At 36.8% G+C, this 17806-nt stretch overlaps 1 non-coding gene across 1 annotated transcript; it reads right to left on the bottom strand.

Annotated features, from left to right (window-relative positions):
• Positions 1–13554: 13554 nt before the first annotated feature.
• LOC116575598 lies at positions 13555–13662 on the bottom strand. The gene has a single exon (XR_004279859.1). It is a non-coding gene; the product is annotated as a U6 spliceosomal RNA (small nuclear RNA).
• Between the last annotated feature and the right edge of the window lie 4144 nt (positions 13663–17806).

Below are 17806 nucleotides of genomic sequence, written 5' to 3'. Positions count from 1 at the left end.
GCGCTCGCTCTCCCCTCTCCCCGGCGTGCGGGGCAGAGACTCGAGCGCCGCCGCCGCCGCCGCCGCCGCCGCCGCTCCGGGCCGCGCAGCTCGCTCTCTGCCGCGGGAGGTGGCGAGGCGCGGGAGGGAGGGGCGCGCCGGGGCTGCGGGGAGGGGAGACTATTCCATCAGCGAAAGGAGGATTGGCTGCATCCAAAGCCAGTCCGGATGCAAAAGAGGGCCCCGGCCTCGGTCGGGTGGGGTGCACGGGAGCGCGGTGGGGGGTTGGGGGGGCAAGAGGCGTGGGGAGGCTTTGGAGGGGGGCCACCTTCTGCAGTTGTCACCGCGTCAGCTCTGGGCATCTGCCAGAGCACCCCTCCAGGCAACTTCTTCCCACAGCCCCCTCTGATGGACCCCAACTCTCCCCACGCCTCGCCCGTCCAGCGGGGCACAAAGAAATCCCAGTCTCTTCGTAAACTTTGTGCTTCCAGTTATGCCGCCCCCTCCCCTAGCCTCCACCCCCGCCCTTCCAGCTTCTTGGCAGGAAGGTTAGGCCCCTGGCAAAATCCTCGGCGTGAGGCAGCTGATCACAAATGCCAACTGTGTGTCTTGGGGCCAGTTAAGCCCTCTCATCTGCCCGGGCTCTCTAGAGACCATTTCAGTGCTCTCAAGGTTCCCAGGAGACCGCTGCGGACGTGGACCATCCCCCACTTAGCCCGCACGGATGGGATGCTGAGCGGTGTCCTCAAAGTGCTCTCTCTCACCTCGAGTTTTCATTTCTAGATTGTAAAAATTCCGAATTTGGAAACAGGCAGATATTTTTTCCTCATATCAAAAAGGAGGACCATGAACTAGGTGATTAGCCCTAGGTGGGAAATGAACCGTCTCTAATCAGAATACTAACTTCTTGAGGAAGTCGGTGGAAGTTCTGAAGTCCCTCCCCATCCCATGACCTCTAATTCTTTTTAGTTCTTCTGCCACAGGGAAGCAGCCAGCGACTAATAAAAGATTTGATCTTGCCATAATTTCCCAAGCAGGTAAGACCCAATAACTATTTCATGGTTCTTCAGCTTTTAAAGTTTTGTTTCATTCTTATTCAATTATTTTGTGTGTAGTATGTTGGAAACTGCAAGCCAAAAGAAGAACAAATTTTGAAGTGATTTGCATAGTTATTATTTGGCCAAGTTAAGCTTGCATGAGGCTAGCTTAGTTTCTCATAGTTTCATATATACTGAGTATTAAATATATCCTCCCGGGTGGGCTGGAAGAAGCTTCTATCCAAGTGGCAGTGGAACTGGCCGCTTTATGTAATCAGTATTTACTAATAAACTCCACTGCAGTTGACACGTATCCCCCAGATACTGCTGACCCTTCCCCCCAGGTTGTGAGATCCTCCATTCTGATCCAAAATTGTGCCCCCCTTTGTCTGGTCGACTGGCCATTCCTATGAGCCCCACCAAACTTGATACTCTGAAAGGGTCTGGGGGTCAGCAGAGAGCCTAAGCAGAGATATGCCTGAGCATAATGCCGGCCGCTCAGTGTGCAGGAGGCACTGTAATCAGTGTCATTTATAACCCCATCAGGACATCTTCTGGAAGGTGTAAAGAGTTGCCCTGTGAAAGGTTTGGCTGAGAGAATCTTAACACAGAGCTGAAGACCAATTGTGAATTTTATTCCATTACCGTTAGTACTATTACCATATGGGGTTGTAAGAATACAGGTCCTTTGCAGTGGAAAATGCACTAAATGACAAAGTCCCTCCCCTGAAGAACCAACAAATTAAAGCCGTAAGTACCATGAAAAGCAGGGTTATATGTGTTTGTGTTGTGGAATGAATAAGCAGACAGAGAACTACAGATTTTTGCCTCCTTAATTTTCAATTCATTACAATTAAATTGGTGTGCTTAGAATTGGATGTATTATACATTATGGTTTTTAAAGATCTTTTTTACAGAACTGGCTGACTTTTTATATCAGCCAAAAGGAATGCCCATTGGAATTAAAATATCATAACAGTTAGTGTTTCTTTTGGCATTTGAAATGGTTAAATATGCAAAGCAAAAGAGAAACAAATAAATCTCAGCTAAATATTCAGTTTAAAAGCTGAAAGGAGCAAAAGTCAGGGAATTCAAGGCAAGATTGGTAAAATAACCAGACTGCATTATTAGAAATATAGTTTATATAAATTTATAAATATATATTAATTATAGCCATTATGAATGAATTAAACTGGGGAATACTATTACAATTTGTGTTTTCTCATCATTTTTAATGAGAATGTTGATGATATTTAAAGTTCAATTTTTCTTTTTCTGATTTAACTCACTAAGGTTATAAAATTAAAAGACAGCAAAACCTATAAGCAATTATCTCTGCCCAAATGGATATAGCAGGCCCAAACCACAGCTACATGACTATCAAACAATGATTATGAAAACCACAATTGAGAAAAGCATCAGGGAATGATATTGCAAAACCACAGCAACAAATGTGTCTGTGATATTGAAAACCACAATTCACAACTAATACCCTGTGTACCGCAAATTACTATTTAACTATAAATGTGAAAATGTATAAGTAAGAGCAAAAAATAATTTCTCATTTACTTAAAAATGAATTATTCATTTTTTAGACTCATTGATTTCATCTCTACATAATGGTTCATTTTGAAAACTTTCGGCTTTCAAAGACAAATCATTGAGGAATCACATATGTAAGTTACTTTAAACGCAGAAAATATGCAACTTTTAATAACATTTCCTTAAATACTAAAAGAATTGATCTGAAACCAATCTGAAATTAAGAAACATTTACCTCAGTCTTTCTCAGGCTTTCTTCATAAAGTTCTTCGGGAGTGAAAGGGGAGATGAGTGGACACTGCTTATGGTAAAAAAGCTTGAAGTATTGTATTACAACTTCAATGAAAATACAATTGTATATACTCTTAATAGTCCATTTAGCCAAAAACATATATCTGACAATAAAATGAGATGTCATTACCGAAACTACTTTAGTATACAAAATCAAAGGTTTATTTACAAGTAAATAAAAACAATATTGTTTGCAGGTTTCTAGGGTCGCCAGATTTCAAAAATTAAAATAGGATGTCCAGTTAAATTTGTATTTCAAATAAGCAACTTTTTTTTTTAGTATTAGTCTGTTCCGTGCAACATTTGGTACCTACTCATCTTAAAAGAACAATTGTTCATATCCTGTATTTTATTGCATTATATGACAAACCTACAAATCTGGCATGTTAACATTTTCACAAATTTATGGTTGTTTTACAAATAACACTCTTTATAGAAAAGGCAAAAAAAACCTTAAAGTGCTTCCTACAGACATATATAATTCTTGAACATCATATTATTTAAGGATGGCAAGGTAGAAGAATAAATTTCTATACAAAAATTCTTACTTTATTTGGCACAGTACAGAAATGTGCTCTCAGTGTAAATGGATTGCATTCATGTATGTCTTACTCTTGGATTTGTTTTTAAAATGTGTTTTTTCCTCCAAGGGATCGACAAATTGATAAACCAACCTCCCAGGCCACATCTTATTAGGCAGCAAGCTGCCTCCTTTATTATGGGAGTAAACAATATTCAAAAGCTTCAGAAAGACTTAATTTTTTGCCCTTGTATCCTCACCAGAAATTGAATACAGTTTATCTGCCTTGATTTAAGATTGTGACACTGAATTGAACAAGAACGCAGTATGAAAATAGTGTTTCGGATTTGTGTATCTTTATAATTTGAGCAGTTTAAAAATAAAAATCAACAAATTCATCTAAATGGCATTCCTACATTATAACTATGAAAAGGACTATCTGTTTACTTGCAAAGGAGCCAAGGGCTTTGAAAACATTCAGTCAGTCTACATCAGGGTTTTAACTTGGGCCTCGTGTAGACGGTCAATCTCTCAAAAGAAGTTTGTATGTACAAAAATACGTTCTAAGGAGTGAATCTATTGAATTCACCAGATACTAAATATGTCTGTGAAAAAGCCATCTGTGGACCATTATGAGTTAAGAATCACTATTCTCTTTATGTGCAAATTGTTATGGTGTCCTGAAAACCAAGGTGTGCATGATTTAAGTTTTTACTCTTTGCAAATCGTCCTTTATATTCAAGGAACTATTCTGAGAGAAGAGGGTCATGGGATCAAGTCTATTTAAAAAAAAAAAAAAAGAAGAAGAAGAAGAAGAAAAGAAAGTTTTTTGTTGCTAAGTCTGTATAATACATTCACATCTCCAAGTATAAAATAAATATTAAAGGAGTATAACCTGAGATTTTAGGGGACATCTGTAGATCTTGCCTGATTAACATCCATTCTCTTTTCAGGTAATAATGCTGTGATATCTTTTAAAGAATTACTCTTCCTCACCCGGTATTTGGTCATGTGATACAAATTTGACTGTCCTCAATCCCTGACTGGTATATTCTAGGTGTTTGTCTCCAGTGATTGATTAAATGATGGCCCGATTTGTTCCCATTAGTCAGCCCTGGAATGTTTTCCTGTTCCAGTGGAACCACTGAGGGAAAGGTGCTGTTTTTCTGCTGGGCTCCACCGGGAGAATGCAAATCCTGTCATGCAAAATGTGCTGTTGCCCATCCTTGTTGGAAGAAACTGTTAAGAACGCTGCCAACACAGAGGACTAATTTTGTCTTATCTGAGGATCTGATTTTTGGGAAATCCAAACTAAGATACCCATCAACATTTCAATATCACTTTGTTTTGGATCCATCCACATTATCTTTGTGTCTCCATAAACATTAGAGTCATTTCTATTATATCTCACTTTCATCTATTTGGCTAAGCTAACACTTAACGCACCTTTGTTGTCTTAGTATAGATGTCATTTTTCACAGTAAGATATCACTTATCTCCAAGTCTCAGTGAGATGCTTCTTCTCCTTTGCTACCATAACACCTTTTCTTTCTGCATAATATCACTTGTTACAATGTATTACATTGACAATTTAATTACATAAAATCCAGTCCTCACCAGCCAATACACCTGTCCCAATACACCTAACTAGATAGAAAGGTTGGTGAGGGCAAGAATCATCTTTTTCAGAATCATATCCTCCCCAGTGCGGGACACATAGAAGGTTCTAATATAATTATTGAAAGAAAAAGTGAATTCAGAATTAACCTGTCTTATGTGGGAACTCATGCCATTCTCAGTCTCCATCCACATAGCCACAGTGACAGGAGACGGCGGCCATATTTGTACAGCATGACTCCATGCGTGCTTTTGTTGGCAGATTCTTGGACCGCAAGGGAGATCCTGACTCAATTATGACCAAATCCCTCCCTTAGAAATCTAGAGTTAGTTTCAAGAGTTTCATCCTTACATAGGCTGATCTCTTGAATGAAAAAGTAAAACCTCTGGCATTATGGCATGGTTGCCACCGTCTGAACAGAGTAGCAGTGATAGTTTTTCTGTAGAGAGAAAAGTGAATAAAACATATGAAATGGAATCCCACATCTTGTCCCAGCCCATTCATGGACTGCAGAAGCACTTCTGCCCCTGATATCACTGAGATACTTATGGTTTCTTAAAATAAATTCCTCCCAACATTTTCTTCTTTCAATTATTTTTGTCCTAAATTAGCATTAGTTGATTCCTGTCACATTCGAGCTAAAAGACTAAATAAACCAGGACAAAAATTAACCATCTATGACTCCAGTTTGCTTGACTGAACATTTGAATATTTAGAAGTAGCAGTTGAACTGAATTTTCAACTTTCCTCCAGAAAACACTGTATTAGTCTGGGTTCTTCAGATAAACAGAACCAACAGTATATATATATATATATATATTTGGAGACACAGAAAGATTATAGGGAATTAACTTACACAGTCAGAGAAGCTGAGAAGTCCCAGGATCTGCAGTTGACAAACTGAAGACATAAGAGAGACAGTGGGATAGATCTAGCTTGAATCTGAAGGCCTAAGAACCGGGGGGAGGCTGATGGTGTAAAATCCAATCTGAATCTGAGTATGAAGGCAGGGGAAGGCTGATAGCTCAGCAGGGAAACAGTCATGCACAGAGAGGGATTTCTCACTTACCTGCCTTTTTCTAATCAGGTCTTTCGTGGAATTGAGGAAGACAATTTGCATTACTCCTCTGCCTATTCAAAATGTTAACCACATCTGAAAACATCACAGACACACCTAGAATGTTGGACCAAATATCTGGGCACCCCAAAAGCCAGTGAAGCTAACACATAAAATTAATTGTGGCAACCCTGAAATGGCAAAGAACCCTTATGAATCTTAAGTGGGTAAATCCACAATTTTAACATAGATAATCACGATAAAGATCAATTACCGATTTGGGACATTCACTTCAATAAGAGGTAACTCTTGGGGAAAAAGTTAGTATTTTCAAATTCAGAATTCCTCAAGGACTTGATAATCCATTGACATGCACATCTATAACCGTCCTGATTAACATATATTCTGGCCCCAGATGTTCGATTTTACTTTCAACTTTACTTTACCATTTTGAATAACCATCTAACAGATTACCTTGCACGTAAATTTTATGAATGTTGTTATAATTTGCATGAATAATGTTTATACTTCTGTGGTGGATTTTATTTTTCAACCTATAACTTTTGCCATAAATTCCTAAATGCAAAAGAAGAAATTAAACAGCTTTTTGAGAAAACTTGCTATGTGTATAGACTTCATCAAATCACTTATCTTTGCTTTTATCTCCTTGCAAAAGTATATTAAAATAATGCATTATGAGTGAATTTAGGGTGACCTGAAGTTGTAGGATTATGAATAAACATACCAGGGCATACTGATAATGAAATCATCTAAAAGACACTGAAAAGTATGATTATATCACTTTTAAAATATATCTTGTAATGAAAATTAAACTATATGACTAATATACCTCTTTTAAAACAATTTTTATATTTATTAAACAGATAGATGTACAGATTTAAAGGTCAAATAGATTTTTAAGGCTCATGATGAAAATTAGCAGTTTCTTGACCCTCTCAACATCCCAACAATTCCTGCTCCCAGAGGAATAATCATTGTCAGTTCTTTTTAGGTGATTTTCCCAATGTTCACCTCATTTTTTTTTAAGTAGGCTCCACACCCAACATGGAGCCCAATGCAGGCTTGAACTAGTGATCTTGAGATCAAGACCTGAGCTGAAATCAAGAGTCCGACACTAACAGACTTAATCACCCAGGCCCCCCTGACGTTCCACTCATATTTCTAAACAAAATAGTATGTTTTAAAATTTTATTAGTTTACTTATTATTGATTATATTGACTATCTACAATAAAATATGAAATTGTAATGGATTTATACCTCCAACACACTTTCTTCAAATCTTTTTTTAAATCAAAAGCTTATATTTTTATTAACAGCTAATCTATATAGAGTATGGCGATTATGTTTTGTTTTGATCTCTTTGTCTTTCCTGGAGTTCATAATTAATGTCATCATTTCTCAGTTTTCAATGAAATATCACTATCCATCCCCAAATCCTTTGCCAGTGTAATACAGTCATTATTGCGTCAAGTAATGCATCATTACATCCAATAATCGATAATCAGATCATCAGATAATCAAGTCGGTTGTTTTTCCTGCCATGCTGGTGTCCTTGGACCCTTCCATCCTTCTGTTCTATTCTCAACTAATTGCTCTTTGTGACTAAAATTTTCTTTTCCTCATGATCCTGAGAATTCCCTTTTGCCCTATATTAGATTCTAGGTTTCCTGAATACTATTTATTCCTTTTTGTCCTTTCCTTTCCTCTTTCCATTCTTCCTTGTTTTGTACTTTTAGAGTACAATTTCATGGAGCTTCCTGGGAAAATGTATATATAAGGTAATTTTTTTGAGATTTCACAAGACTGAAATTCTCCTGATTTTGCCCTAATACATGATAAATGGCTTATGAGGGTATAGAATTCTAGAGTGTAAATTAGTTTTCCTGAACTGTTTTTCTTTTTTTCCTTACATTTTTTCCAGTTTTATTGAGATATACTTCTATATCATAATATAAGCTTAAGGAGTACCACGTGATGATTTGATACACTTGTATTTTGCAAAATGATAACCACAATAAGGTTAGTTAACACCTCCATCACCTCACATAATTATCTTTTTTCTGCCTGTGGTGTGAATATTTAAGATCTACTGTCTTAGCAACTTTCAGGTGCATAATATAGTATTGGTAACTATAGTTACCATGCTGTACATTAAATCCCCAGAACTTATTCATTTTATTTTTTTTAGATTTTATTTACTTATTTCAGAGAGAGCAAGAATGAGAGAAACCAGGAGGAATGGCAAAGAGGGGGGCAGAGAAGGGGACTCCTCACTGAGCAGGAATCCTGATACCCAGAACCCTGGGCTCCATCTCAGGACCCTGGGATCATAACCTGAGCAGCAGGCAGACACTCAGCCAACTGAGCCACCCAAGTGTCCCAAAAATTACTCATCTTATAACTGGAAATTTGTACTCTTTAACCAACATCTTCCCATTTCCCCCTCCTCCAACTCTTGGCAAACACCATTCTACTCTCTGGGATCTATGACTTCAGCTTTTAAAAATTCCACATAAATAATATGTGATATAATTTAGTATTTGTCTTTATCTAATTTATTTCACCTAACATATACCTTCACCCATGTTGTCACAAATGATAAGATTTCCTTTTTTTCCCTCATGGCTGAATAATATTCCATTGTTTATAGACATATACTCTATCTTTTTTATCCATTTTTTAAATATATTGGTTATTGTGAATAATGCTGCACTGGACACTGAGATCCTAATTTTATTTCCTTTGAGAATATACCCAGAAGTGGGACTGTTGGATCCCTGATGGTAGTTCCTTTTTTTAAAAAAAAAGATTTTATTTATTTATTTGAAAGAGAGAGAGAGTGAAAGAGAGCCGGAGAGTGAGGTGAGAGGCAAAGGAAGAAGCAGACTCCCTGCTGAGCAGGGAGTCTGATGCTGGTCTCAATGCTAGGACTCTGGGATCATGACCTGAGCCAAAGGTGGATGCTTCACTGGGCCGCACAGGTGCACCCAAATGGTAGTTCTACTTTTAATTTTTTGAGGAACCTCCGTAGTGTTTTCCATTGTGGTTGTACTGATTATTAGTCCTATTGACAGTGCAAAAGGATTCCCTTTTCTTTAGATCTTCACCAACGCTTTTGTGAGATGATGGTTTTGATTTACATTTCCTTGATAATTAGTGATTGTTGAGAATCTTTCCAAGCACTTGTTGATGATTTGTACATCTTCTTCGGAAAAATGGTGGTTCAGGTCCACTGCACATTTTTTAATTGGATTGTTTTGTTCTTTGCTATTGAGTTATATGAGTTCTTTTTACATGATGGATAATTAACCCTTTATTAGATAGACGATTTGCAAATATTTTCTCACATTCCATAGGTTAGCTTTTCATTTTGTTCATTGTTTCTTTTGCTGTGAAGAAAGCTTTTTAGCTTGATATAGTCTCAGCTTGTTTATTTTTGCTTTTGTTGCCTGTGCTTTTGATGTCAAGAAATTGTCTGGAGGACCAGTTTCAAGGAGGATTTTTCCTATTTTTTCTCTTAGTACTTTTTTTGTTTTGTTTTGTTTTCAGGCTCATTTTGAGATCTATAATCCATTTCAAAATAATTTTTGTGAATAGGTAAGTAGGACTCCAATTTCATTCTTTTGAATGTGATTGTCCAGTTTTCCCATTACCATTTATGAAAGAGACTACCCATTCCCTATTGAATAATCTTGACTTTCTTATCAAATATTAGTTGACTATATATGTAAGGGAATAGTTTCAGGGCTCTTTATTCAGCTTCATTGGTCTATATGTCTGTTTTTATGCCAGTACCACATGGAGTTTTTGTTTGTTTGTTTGTTTGGTTCTTTTTTGCTATAGCTTTGTAATTTATTTTGAAATGAGGAAGTCTGTGGCTTACAGCTTTGGTCTTCTTTCTCAGAATTGTTTTGGCTATTTGGGGTCTTTTTGTGGTTCCCTTATGAATTTTAGGATTGTTTTTGGTATTTCTTTAAAAATGCCATTGGAATTTTGATAGAGATTACACTGAATTTATGACTTTGGATAGTATGGACATTAAAAAAATATTAATTGCGCCAATTCATGAACATGGGATGCCCTGCGGCATTCCTACAGTAGAGTGGTCATTTAGGCCTCTCATTCCAAAGGCCTATGCCATTCTCCAAAACGTTCCTCACCCCCAACCTCCTCCATGTTACATTTTGGCAGGCCAGGTATTATGGATGATTTCATGCTCTACATTAGCTCCAACATTTGTGTCTTCTTTAATTTCTTTCATTAATATCTTGTAATTTTAAATGTACAGCTATTTTGGGATGCCTGGGTGGCTCAGTTGGTTAAGCACCCAACTCTTGATTTTGGTTCAGGTTATGATCTCAGAGTTGTGGGCTCAAACCCTGCATCGGGCTCCACACTGAGTACTGACTCTGTTTGTCCCTCTTCCTCTGCTCCTCCCCCCACTGATGCTCTCTTGCTCTCTAAAATAAATACATAAAAATGAAAAACCTAAATGTACAGATATTTTATCTCCTTGGCTAAATTTATTCCTAAGTATTTTTATGCTATTGTAAATGGGATTGTTTTCTTATTTTTTCAGGTAGTTTACTGTTAGTGTATAAAAATGCAACTGATTTTTATATGTTGATTATATGACCTGCAACTTTATTGAATATTTATAATAGTTCTAGCAGTTTTTAGTGGTGCCTTTAGACTTTTCCATATCTATTAGATCATATCTTCTGCAAATACTTTTTTACTTCTTTCTTTCTGATTTGGAGGTCTTTCATTTCATTTTCTTGACTAATTGCTCCAGCTAGGATATCAGCTTTATGTTGAATAAGAGTGGTAAAAGTGGGTGCCCTTGTCTTACTCCTGATCTTAGAGGGAAAGCATTCAGCTTTTCATCATTGGGTATGATGTTAGCTGTGGGCTTGTCATATATGACTTTACTTATGTTGAGGAACATTCCTTCTAGATACAAATTTTTGTGAGCTTTGACCATGAAGAGATGATTAATTTTGTCAGATGTTCTTTCTGCATCTATTAAGATAATCATGTGATTTTTATCTTTCATTCTATTAGTGTAGTGAGTCACATTATTTGTGTATGTTGAACCACCTTTGAATACTAAGAATAAATCATACTTGATCATGGTATATGATTCTTTTAACATGCTGTTGAATTAAGTTGCTAATATATTGTTGAGAATTTTTGTATCTTTATTTATCAAGAATATTGGTTTGCACTTTTTTTTTCTCATAGTGTCCTTTTCTGCCTTTCATATCAGAGTAATCCTGGCCTGACAAAATGAGTTCGAGAGTGTAGCCTCCTCTTCAGTTTTTTGGAAGAGTTCAAGAAAGGATGGTGTTAATGTTTGGCAGAATTCACCAGTGAAACCATCTGGTCCTGTGCTTTCCTTTGTTGGAGGTTTTTGATTGTTAATTCAATCTTCTTCCTAAAATTTAGTTTTTTCATATTTTCAGTTTCTTTCTTATTCAGTCATAGATTGTATGTTTCTAGGAATTTATCCATTTCTTCTAGGTTATCCAATTTGTTAGCATACAATTCTTCAAAGTAGTGTCTTGGGACTTTTTTGAACTTCTGCAGCATCCATTGTAATGCTGCATCTTTCTTTTCTGATTTTATTTACTTGAGTCTTCTTTTTTGTTCTTAGTCTACCTAAGGTTTGTCAATTTTCATAATCTTTTTAAAAAACCAACTCTTAGCTTCATATAGTCATTTATATCATTATAAACTTCCTTTATAGAACTGCTTTTGCTGCATTCCTTAAGGTTTGGTATGCTGAGTTTCCATTTTCATTTGTTTCAAGATATTTTTTAATTTCTCTTTTGATTTCTTTGATTTTCTATTGGTTATTCAGGAATGTGTTAATTCCACATCATTATAGATTTTTTCTATTTTCTTGTTGTTATTGTTTTCTATATTCATACTATCACGAAGAGGTATTTCTGACCTAATGATACGATTTTAGTCTTCTTAAATTTGTTAAGACTTGTTTTGTGACCTAGCATATGTTCTATCCTGGAGGAACTTTTGTGTACTTGAGAAGGATATGTGTTCTGTTGTTGTTGGATGAAATATTTTGGTTGGGTTCATTTGGGCTAATGCAGAATTCAGGTGCAATATTTTCTTACTGATTTTCTGTGTGGATGATTGATCCTTTGTTGAAAGTGTGATATTGATAACCCTTACTATTATTGTATTGTTGTCTGTTTTTCCCTTCAAACCTGTTGGTATTTGTTTGATATATTTAGATCCTACAATGTTGGGGTATGTATATTTAGGATTGTTATATCCTCTTGATGAACTTTATTTTATTTAATGACCTTCTTTGTATCTTTACCGCTTGTCACTTAAGGCCTATTTTAATACCAATGCAGCTATTCCTGCTCTCTTTTGGTTTCTTTTTGCATGAAATATATTTTTCTGTTTCTTCACTTTGAACCTATGTGTGTCCTTAAAACTGAAGTGAGTCTCTTGTAGGAAGCATATAGTTTGTTATTGTTTATTTTTTCCATTCAGCTATTTTGTCTTTTGATTAAAGAATTTAATTCATTTTTATTTTGCATAATTATTGATGAGTAAGGACTTAATTATTCCATAATATTAATTGCTTTCTGGGTTTTTGTTTTTTGTTTTTGTTTTTGTTTTTTTTTAGTCTCCTTTTTCCTTTCATCCTCTTTTGCTGCTTTTGTTTATGAATTGGTGGTTTTCCATAATGGTAAATGCTTTGATTCCCTTCTTTTCATCTTTGTGTATTTACTGTAGGTTTTTGTCCTGTAATTGTCATGAGGCTTACCTTAAACATCTTATGTATATATAACAGTCTATTTTAAGCTAACAGCAACTTCAGTTACATAAGAAATTTTACTTTTTTACTCATTTAATTTTTTTAATTTCACAATTTACCTCTTTTTATATTATATATTCACTAATAAGTTATTATAGCTATTGCTGTATTTAATACTTGTATCCTTTAAATTAAATTTTTTGCTAGGATTAAGTGGCTAGCACAGTACCATGTACAATGTTATAATATTCTGTAATTGACTACATATTTACCTTTCCAGTGTATTGCATGTTTTCATGTTACTGATTTTTCCCTTTTTATTGCAACTTTAAGAACTCCTTTAAGAGTTTCTTGTAAGTCAGAAGGTGATGAACTCCCTCAGCTTTTGTCTGCCTGAGAACATCTCTCTCATTCATTTCTAAAGGACAACTTTCATCCATAGAGTATCCCACTCTCTCCTGGCCTCTAAGGTTTCTGCTGAGAAAAATGCTGATAGCCTTATGGGGGTTCCTTTGTAAGTGATAAGTTTCTTTACTCTTCGTGCTTCTAAGATTCTTTGTCTTTGATTTTTGACAGCTTTTATAATGTGTCTTGGAGAATAGTTTACTGAATTGAATTAGGGTACCCATGAGTTTCATGAACATGGATAGCCAAATCTCTCTCCAGATATGAAACTTTTGAGCCATTATTACTTTTAAAATATGGAATGTCTTGAATTTGCACGTCATCCTTGTGCAGGCAGTCACCATAGCTAATCTTCTCTGTATCCTTCCAGTTTTTATGTATGTGCTAATGAAGAAAACAACAGCCATTATTTTTGAAAATAAGCTTTCCGTCCCCATCCTCCTCTCTTCTTGAACTCCAGTAATTCTCAGATTGCCTCACTCAATGGTATTCCGTAGATCACATAAACTTTCTTCACTCTTTTTTTTTTTTAAGATTTTATTTATTTATTTGACAGACAGAGATCACAAGTAGGCAGAGAGGCAGTTAGAGAGAGAGGAAAGGAAGCAGGCTCCCCCCTGAGCAGAAATCCCAACACAGGTTAGATAGATCCCAGGACCCTGGGATCATGACCTGAGTCGAAAGCAGAGGCTTTAACCCACTGAACCACCCAGGCACCCCTCTTCATTCTTTTTAATTATTTTTTTCTTTGTTGTCTCTGAATAGATCATTTAAAAGGTTTTGTCTTCAATTTCAGTTTCTTTCTTCTGCTTGATCCATTCTGATTTTGGCTCTCTGTTGCATTTTTCAATTTCATTTATTGCACCTTTCTCCTCAGAATTTTTTTAATGATTTCTGTTTGTTTGTTTGTTTTTTAAACTTCTCATTTTGTTTGCACATCGTTTTTCTGATTTCATTGAATAGTCTTCCTATGTTTTCCTGTAGCTTGCTGAGCTTTCTTAAAACAGCTATTTTGAATTCCTTGTTGGGTAAATTGCAGATCTTCATGTCTTTGGGTTGATTAATGGAAGATTATTGTGAGCCTTTTGTGGTGTCATGTTTCCATGACTTTCTGTGTTCCTTGAAATCTTGCACTGCTATCTTTGCATTTAAGTAGCAGTCACCTCCTCCATTCTTTACTGAATAATTTTGGAAAAGAATCATCTTCTTTCAGCCCTACTAGGGATTCTGGGGATTTCTCAGATTTTCTGTGGATACACATTGCTCCACACTTCTTGCTCCCTCTTGTGGCAGATTCTTTTTTGTTGTTGGTTGGTTTCAAGTTTTATTTATTTATTTGTTTGTTTATTTAACAGAGAGAGAGAGAGAGAGAGAGTGAGTGCCCACACAAGCAGGGGAAGCAGCAGGCAGAGGGAGATGGAGAAGTAGGCTCTCTGCGGAGCAAGTAGCTGGATGGGGGAGCTCGATCCCAGGACTCTGGGATCATGATCTTAGCCCAAGAGAGAGGCTTAACTCTGAGCCACTCAGTCACCCCTCTTTGTTTCAAGTTTTTATTTAAATTCTAGTTGGTTAACATACAGTGTAATATTAATTTCAGGAGTAGAATTTAGTGATTCATCACTTACATACAACACCCAGTGCTCAACCCAACAAATGCCCTCCTTAATACCCATAACCTATTTAGCCCATCCCCTACTCATCTCCCCTCCAGCAACCCTCAGTTTCTTTTATGTAGTTAAGAGTGTTTGCTTTATGGTTTGCCTCTCTCTCTTTCTTCTCCCTATGTTCATCTATATTGTTTCTTAAGTTTTGTGGCAGTCTTTAGCCTGTATGCTTTCTTTTGTTCCTGCTGTACCCTGGGCCTATGGCTGAGCGCCACCCTTTCACCTTCTCAAAGGTGATGCTAAATGTTCATTTTTTGTCTCTTCCTGGCCCAAAGAAACAGTCCAGCTTTCTATGCATGCTCACTAGTTATCTGCCAAAGCTCACTTTTACTACGGTTAGGGGCACGTACAAAGAGCTGCCCATTGAGGTGTGTGAGTGCAGCCCACAGAGTGCTGTTGATTTCCATGGTCCTGTTGTGGGGGTTGAGAGTTTGGGCATCTCAACAGCTATGGGGTGGGCCTCCTGATGGAGTCCATAATGTGGTTAGTAGGATTGGTTTTCCTTTGACATATTCCAAGCCTTTGCTGTTGCTCTCCTTGCTGCTCACCACCCCCAGCCATGCAATTCATGATGCAGTACTCTGGATGGGATGAGAGAGAAATAGGCTTCTGGCAGCATCCCATGCAGTTGGGAAAGCCAGGCACTCACACATTCTTACTTTCCTCCACATGAGGATCATAGGCTGAGAAGGGCTCTCGTGGCCCTAGCTGTGCCACTTCGGGATAAACTCAAGCTTTTTCTTACCACCTTCATCTTGTTCAGTCTCTGATTTTTTTTTTTCTAAAGATTTTATTTATTTGTCAGAGAGAGAGAGAAAACGCACAAGCAGGGGGAGTGGCAGGCAGAGGGAGAAGCAGGCTCCCCACTGAGCAAAGAGCCAGATGTTGTACTGGATCCCAGGACCCTGGGATGATGACCTGAGCTGAAGGCAGACACTTAACTGACTGAGCCACCCAGTCATCCCCAGTCTCTGATTTTTTTTGTTGTTGTTGTTCCAATAGTGTGCTCAAACTTCTCTGCTGGATTCCTGGACTTGCATAAAGACCTTCTTATCTACTGATGATTGTCTAAGTCAGTGCTTTCCAGGGCTACTGGACTGCAGGCAAAGGGCCAGGGACCAGTTCCTGGGCCACTATTGTGCTCATAGCCAGGACCAAGATTTGACTATTGCACAATGCAGCGGTGGATGAGACGTCTCCCAGATTCTTTGGCATAGAGTCCTGGCTCCCACAAAATCACTTTTTCTATGAATGGAGGCCAAATTGTTGTTGGGGGGGATACAAAAAGGGACTCCTTCAATTTTTAAACCAGCGTTTCATTGAATTCTATCTTCCAGTGCCATTCAAAGATGACTCTTTCTGTATCATTTCCCTGACATCTGGATATAGCCTGCTTCATTCCCCTACTCCCATCCTAGAAGCTTTCAGGATATTCTCTTTACCCTCAATCTTCTGAAATTTCATAATGTGAAAATACGTTGCACTGTCTCCCCATTCACTGACCTTCCCATTTACTTGCTGAATGGTTTCAGTCGAGAAACGTGTGCCATCAGTTCTGAGAAACTTCTTTGTTTTCTTTCTTTCCCTGGAATTTTTATTATCTTGGTCCTTCTTGAGTGGATACTACCATTTTCTTACATTTTCCTTTCCTTACTGTCACCATTTTTGTTACTTTCTGGAAAATATTTTTGGCTTTGTCCTTCAAATATTCACTGCAATTTTTATGTATGTAATCATGTTTTAATTTATTTGACTTATTGTTTTTATTTTCAAAGAGTTCTTTTTCAGTATTCTATGTTTATTCCCTCTTTTCCATGTCTCTGAGTCCAATAATTATAAGTTCTCTTCAGTTCTCTGAGAATTTTGTTTCCTTAGTGCTTCTTTATTTTTTTCCTATATAATTTTATATCTGTTTTTCATGTTGGAATTTTTCCATACTTTTTGATATCTTTGATTTTCTGTTTCTAATATGACCGAAACACTAAACACCTATTTGGAAGTTTGTGTGTATGGACAGAATGTAGTTTGAGAAGCACTTGTCAGGTTGCAGGCTTTGGGAGATAGGACAAGGACTTTCCTGCCAGAGGTCCCTGTTCATACACTGTTCTCTTGGTTTCAACACATTCCCCAGAGAGAAATCCTGAATACTAGGCCTCATAAGGGCACAGCCAGTGAAGAAGCTTCACTATCTCATGATTTAGTGTATAGACTTCTAGTCAATCTCTCCTTTCAGTACAAGATTCCCATCTTCAGTTATTATCACTGAATATAAAATACAGAGTATCTCCAGGTTTATGCTAAAGAATAAGTCTCAGCCTTTAGCCAAGGATGGAGAAGTTGATAACTGGCAGTTGGTATGGGAGAAAAATTATGGATAACATTGATTCTTTTATAGACTTTGCACCAATCCTTGTATTTCCAGTCCCATCTGCAATCCCACTTTCAGGTATACCTATTATTTGTATCTCATAATTTTTCTCTTTTCTTTTTCACTCTTATTTTTTTTGAAGTATATTCTCAAATAACTTTCTTGGAATGTGTACAAATGAAAAAAAAAACTTCTGAATCTTCATGTATTGAAAATGTATTTCTTTTGCTCTGATCCTTGGTTGATAGTTTAGCTGGGAATATAATTCTAAGTTTAAAAATCGTGTTTTCCCTGGTTAAATTCAAGAATGCATCATTCTTGTCTTCTAGTATTAAGTACTAATGGTTGGAAATGTGATATTAGTTTAAAAAACTTTGAATTTTACCTAATCCTTACTCAGCTGATGCTTTTGTAATTTTCTCATTAACTTGTTCTTCTGGAATTTTACACTTTCTTTTTTTATTTCTTTCTTTCTAGATTTTTATTTATTTATCTGAAAGAGAGGGTATG

Source organism: Mustela erminea, chromosome 16, assembly GCF_009829155.1.
Source record: "Mustela erminea isolate mMusErm1 chromosome 16, mMusErm1.Pri, whole genome shotgun sequence".
NCBI classification, from domain to species: domain Eukaryota; kingdom Metazoa; phylum Chordata; class Mammalia; order Carnivora; family Mustelidae; genus Mustela; species Mustela erminea.
This window is presented reverse-complemented; position numbering and strand designations above follow the sequence as displayed.